Consider the following 6,000-nt stretch of genomic DNA (forward strand, 5'->3'; position numbering starts at 1 on the left):
GCCACACCCCTACCCCTTAATTCCCTGGTTGAACTTGATGGACATATGTCTTTTTTCGACCGTACTAACTATGTAACTATGTAACATAACATGGGGGGGGGGGGGGGGTCTCCTGGCTGTTCACACAGGTGTGTCATTGCTGTACATTGACCATGCATTGCTTCTGTGGTATTGCAAAGGCAAAGACAAATGCTTCCAGCCATCCATTGCACTAATGGATTGGTCATCAGCTGGCTGTCTATGTCCCGCATCAATATAGACCAAAGTACAGAGGGTTAGGCTATGCTATTGTGCACCTACCTGATGCATCAGAAGGTGCGAGGCCCTTGCTAAATTCTGTGCACAGACTTTGAGATCTATACTTTAGACTGTATCTAAACCTGCTCCAACATGGACTGACATTCTGGCCTACTTTCAGCCGATGCGACTTGTCTGTCGCTGAACAGTCGCTTTTTATGTATTCAGCACCTATGTATAATGTTGTAAAAATGCTCTAGAAGCTAAAGTCGCAGAAATGTCACACATATTTGGCCTGCAACTTTCTGTGCGACAAATTCAGACAGGAAAAATCAGTATAAATCCTTAGAAAATTATCCCCCAGTGTCTCCATCTGCTGGCGGTATTGAATAAGCATTGCTGCACTGATGGGGTATGCATTAGACGAAAAAAAAGAAGAAAAAGAAGAATAATACGCCCAGAAAAGAGGCGAAAAGGAGAAAAACGTAAAAAAACGTGAAAAAAAAGAAAGAGGAAGAGAAGGGAAAAAAAGGTGGAAATGGGTTTAAAAGTGATTTCGGCGGAGAAATATATATATATATATATATATATATATATATATATATATATATATATACGCGCACACACACACATATATATAAACGTATTCTCCGTTGAGATATTGCAGCCGCTGCTGTGTCCAGGCCCAGGAGCCTTAGCACTGTGCTGTGATGTCACTCAATACCACTGACATCACTAGGTGTAAACAACATCTCTCCTTTGCTGTGTATGTGACTATGGAGCTGTTTGGTGATGTCGTCTATTATGGCCTTCATAGAAGCAACAGGAGATTGTTGCATCCATCTAGAACCCTCAGAACTACAGTGCTATGATGTCACTCACTTCCACAGGCCTTGCAGAGTGTAAACAACAACAACCCAGCTTTGTTGTGTATGTAACCATAGGGATTTGTGATGTCACCTAGAACCTTCACAGCAGCGACAGCTTTATGAGGAGCATCAGCACTGCTCTGCCTGAGCAGAACCATCACCGCCATAGGTTGTCAAATAACCCGGATTTAACCCACACAGGTAAGTCCAATGGGGTGCAGGCATGTCCTCTATGCTTACAGCTTCCCGTGGGTGTTGGTTTGATACCGTTTGGGGACAGCCAAGGAGGCATCTGCAGGCAACAAAGGTAGGTGTGTGCTTGTGTGTGTGTTTCCTATGCAGATCCTAAGCCCAGTGTCACATGCAAGTAGGAGGAGTAAGAAGGGTTCCTGGCAAATCCGGGTTATGGATTGCATTTAAAAAGGCCCCGTGGGAGTGCAATGGGCCCCTGTCTTGCTGCTTAGCAATAATGGTATGGGTTTAGGTTCTGCTGTGTGTACTGGTGGTTGACTGCCCCCCAGCCCAGAGTGTGCATGGAAAATTGTCTGGCAGCCTCCCTGACAGCAAGCAGTGATAGTGCCCATGAAGGGGACCTTGTTGGGCCCGCCCCTTTCACGGTTATCGCTTCTCGGCCTTTTGGCTAAGATCAAGTGTAGTATCTGTTCTTATCAGTTTAATATCTGATACGTCCCCTATCTGGGGACCATATATTAAATGGATTTTTGAGAACGGGGGCCGATTTCGAAGCTTGCTTCCGTCGCCCTATGCATTGACCCGATATGGCAGTATCTTCGGGTACAGTGCACCACCCCCTTACAGGGTTAAAAAGAAAGATTCCTACTTTCATTGCTACCTGCTTGCTGGCTAGCCAGCTAGCCAGCCCTGTGGGCCTTGCTGCTGCAGCCAAAAAACAAAAGGTGGTGCTGCTGCTGCTGCTTCTGCTGCTTCTGCTTGTGTCTGGCCGCTGTTGGAGCGTCCAGGCACAGGACTTCTGCTGCTGCTGACTAAATGGCCTCCTTAATTGGATCATTTGAGTAGCCAGCACACCTGTGCAGGTAGGGCATGACATGATAGGCAGCTGCCTTGATAGCGGGTGGGTGCTGAATGTTCCTAATTGACAAAATAAGATTAATGCTTATGAAGAAATATAAAATCTCATCCCTTCCCCAATATCGCGCCACACCCCTACCCCTTAATTCCCTGGTTGAACTTGATGGACATATGTCTTTTTTCGACCGTACTAACTATGTAACTATGTAACATAACATGGGGGGGGGGGGGGGGGTCTCCTGGCTGTTCACACAGGTGTGTCATTGCTGTACATTGACCATGCATTGCTTCTGTGGTATTGCAAAGGCAAAGACAAATGCTTCCAGCCATCCATTGCACTAATGGATTGGTCATCAGCTGGCTGTCTATGTCCCGCATCAATATAGACCAAAGTACAGAGGGTTAGGCTATGCTATTGTGCACCTACCTGATGCATCAGAAGGTGCGAGGCCCTTGCTAAATTCTGTGCACAGACTTTGAGATCTATACTTTAGACTGTATCTAAACCTGCTCCAACATGGACTGACATTCTGGCCTACTTTCAGCCGATGCGACTTGTCTGTCGCTGAACAGTCGCTTTTTATGTATTCAGCACCTATGTATAATGTTGTAAAAATGCTCTAGAAGCTAAAGTCGCAGAAATGTCACACATATTTGGCCTGCAACTTTCTGTGCGACAAATTCAGACAGGAAAAATCAGTATAAATCCTTAGAAAATTATCCCCCAGTGTCTCCATCTGCTGGCGGTATTGAATAAGCATTGCTGCACTGATGGGGTATGCATTAGACGAAAAAAAAGAAGAAAAAGAAGAATAATACGCCCAGAAAAGAGGCGAAAAGGAGAAAAACGTAAAAAAACGTGAAAAAAAAGTAAGAGGAAGAGAAGGGAAAAAAAGGTGGAAATGGGTTTAAAAGTGATTTCGGCGGAGAATATATATATATATATATATATATATATATATATATATATATATATACGCGCACACACACACATATATATAAACGTATTCTCCGTTGAGATATTGCAGCCGCTGCTGTGTCCAGGCCCAGGAGCCTTAGCACTGTGCTGTGATGTCACTCAATACCACTGACATCACTAGGTGTAAACAACATCTCTCCTTTGCTGTGTATGTGACTATGGAGCTGTTTGGTGATGTCGTCTATTATGGCCTTCATAGAAGCAACAGGAGATTGTTGCATCCATCTAGAACCCTCAGAACTACAGTGCTATGATGTCACTCACTTCCACAGGCCTTGCAGAGTGTAAACAACAACAACCCAGCTTTGTTGTGTATGTAACCATAGGGATTTGTGATGTCACCTAGAACCTTCACAGCAGCGACAGCTTTATGAGGAGCATCAGCACTGCTCTGCCTGAGCAGAACCATCACCGCCATAGGTTGTCAAATAACCCGGATTTAACCCACACAGGTAAGTCCAATGGGGTGCAGGCATGTCCTCTATGCTTACAGCTTCCCGTGGGTGTTGGTTTGATACCGTTTGGGGACAGCCAAGGAGGCATCTGCAGGCAACAAAGGTAGGTGTGTGCTTGTGTGTGTGTTTCCTATGCAGATCCTAAGCCCAGTGTCACATGCAAGTAGGAGGAGTAAGAAGGGTTCCTGGCAAATCCGGGTTATGGATTGCATTTAAAAAGGCCCCGTGGGAGTGCAATGGGCCCCTGTCTTGCTGCTTAGCAATAATGGTATGGGTTTAGGTTCTGCTGTGTGTACTGGTGGTTGACTGCCCCCCAGCCCAGAGTGTGCATGGAAAATTGTCTGGCAGCCTCCCTGACAGCAAGCAGTGATAGTGCCCATGAAGGGGACCTTGTTGGGCCCGCCCCTTTCACGGTTATCGCTTCTCGGCCTTTTGGCTAAGATCAAGTGTAGTATCTGTTCTTATCAGTTTAATATCTGATACGTCCCCTATCTGGGGACCATATATTAAATGGATTTTTGAGAACGGGGGCCGATTTCGAAGCTTGCTTCCGTCGCCCTATGCATTGACCCGATATGGCAGTATCTTCGGGTACAGTGCACCACCCCCTTACAGGGTTAAAAAGAAAGATTCCTACTTTCATTGCTACCTGCTTGCTGGCTAGCCAGCTAGCCAGCCCTGTGGGCCTTGCTGCTGCAGCCAAAAAACAAAAGGTGGTGCTGCTTCTGCTGCTTCTGCTTGTGTCTGGCCGCTGTTGGAGCGTCCAGGCACAGGACTTCTGCTGCTGCTGACTAAATGGCCTCCTTAATTGGATCATTTGAGTAGCCAGCACACCTGTGCAGGTAGGGCATGACATGATAGGCAGCTGCCTTGATAGCGGGTGGGTGCTGAATGTTCCTAATTGACAAAATAAGATTAATGCTTATGAAGAAATATAAAATCTCATCCCTTCCCCAATATCGCGCCACACCCCTACCCCTTAATTCCCTGGTTGAACTTGATGGACATATGTCTTTTTTCGACCGTACTAACTATGTAACTATGTAACATAACATGGGGGGGGGGGGGGGGTCTCCTGGCTGTTCACACAGGTGTGTCATTGCTGTACATTGACCATGCATTGCTTCTGTGGTATTGCAAAGGCAAAGACAAATGCTTCCAGCCATCCATTGCACTAATGGATTGGTCATCAGCTGGCTGTCTATGTCCCGCATCAATATAGACCAAAGTACAGAGGGTTAGGCTATGCTATTGTGCACCTACCTGATGCATCAGAAGGTGCGAGGCCCTTGCTAAATTCTGTGCACAGACTTTGAGATCTATACTTTAGACTGTATCTAAACCTGCTCCAACATGGACTGACATTCTGGCCTACTTTCAGCCGATGCGACTTGTCTGTCGCTGAACAGTCGCTTTTTATGTATTCAGCACCTATGTATAATGTTGTAAAAATGCTCTAGAAGCTAAAGTCGCAGAAATGTCACACATATTTGGCCTGCAACTTTCTGTGCGACAAATTCAGACAGGAAAAATCAGTATAAATCCTTAGAAAATTATCCCCCAGTGTCTCCATCTGCTGGCGGTATTGAATAAGCATTGCTGCACTGATGGGGTATGCATTAGACGAAAAAAAAGAAGAAAAAGAAGAATAATACGCCCAGAAAAGAGGCGAAAAGGAGAAAAACGTAAAAAAACGTGAAAAAAAAGTAAGAGGAAGAGAAGGGAAAAAAAGGTGGAAATGGGTTTAAAAGTGATTTCGGCGGAGAAATATATATATATATATATATATATATATATATAATATATATACGCGCACACACACACATATATATAAACGTATTCTCCGTTGAGATATTGCAGCCGCTGCTGTGTCCAGGCCCAGGAGCCTTAGCACTGTGCTGTGATGTCACTCAATACCACTGACATCACTAGGTGTAAACAACATCTCTCCTTTGCTGTGTATGTGACTATGGAGCTGTTTGGTGATGTCGTCTATTATGGCCTTCATAGAAGCAACAGGAGAGTTGTTGCATCCATCTAGAACCCTCAGAACTACAGTGCTATGATGTCACTCACTTCCACAGGCCTTGCAGAGTGTAAACAACAACAACCCAGCTTTGTTGTGTATGTAACCATAGGGATTTGTGATGTCACCTAGAACCTTCACAGCAGCGACAGCTTTATGAGGAGCATCAGCACTGCTCTGCCTGAGCAGAACCATCACCGCCATAGGTTGTCAAATAACCCGGATTTAACCCACACAGGTAAGTCCAATGGGGTGCAGGCATGTCCTCTATGCTTACAGCTTCCCGTGGGTGTTGGTTTGATACCGTTTGGGGACAGCCAAGGAGGCATCTGCAGGCAACAAAGGTAGGTGTGTGCTTGTGTGTGTGTTTCCTATGCAGATCCT

General features: G+C 45.5%; 2 non-coding genes across 2 annotated transcripts; both read left to right on the top strand.

Annotated features, from left to right (window-relative positions):
• Positions 1–1,726: 1,726 nt before the first annotated feature.
• Positions 1,727–1,917, top strand: LOC130313374 (U2 spliceosomal RNA). The gene has a single exon (XR_008861306.1). It is a non-coding gene; the product is annotated as a U2 spliceosomal RNA (small nuclear RNA).
• A 2,089-nt stretch (positions 1,918–4,006) lies between these two features.
• On the top strand, positions 4,007–4,197 carry LOC130313375 (U2 spliceosomal RNA). The gene has a single exon (XR_008861307.1). It is a non-coding gene; the product is annotated as a U2 spliceosomal RNA (small nuclear RNA).
• The last annotated feature ends 1,803 nt before the right edge of the window (positions 4,198–6,000 follow it).

This window comes from Hyla sarda, unplaced genomic scaffold (assembly GCF_029499605.1).
Source record: "Hyla sarda isolate aHylSar1 unplaced genomic scaffold, aHylSar1.hap1 scaffold_1755, whole genome shotgun sequence".
NCBI classification, from domain to species: Eukaryota; Metazoa; Chordata; class Amphibia; order Anura; family Hylidae; genus Hyla; species Hyla sarda.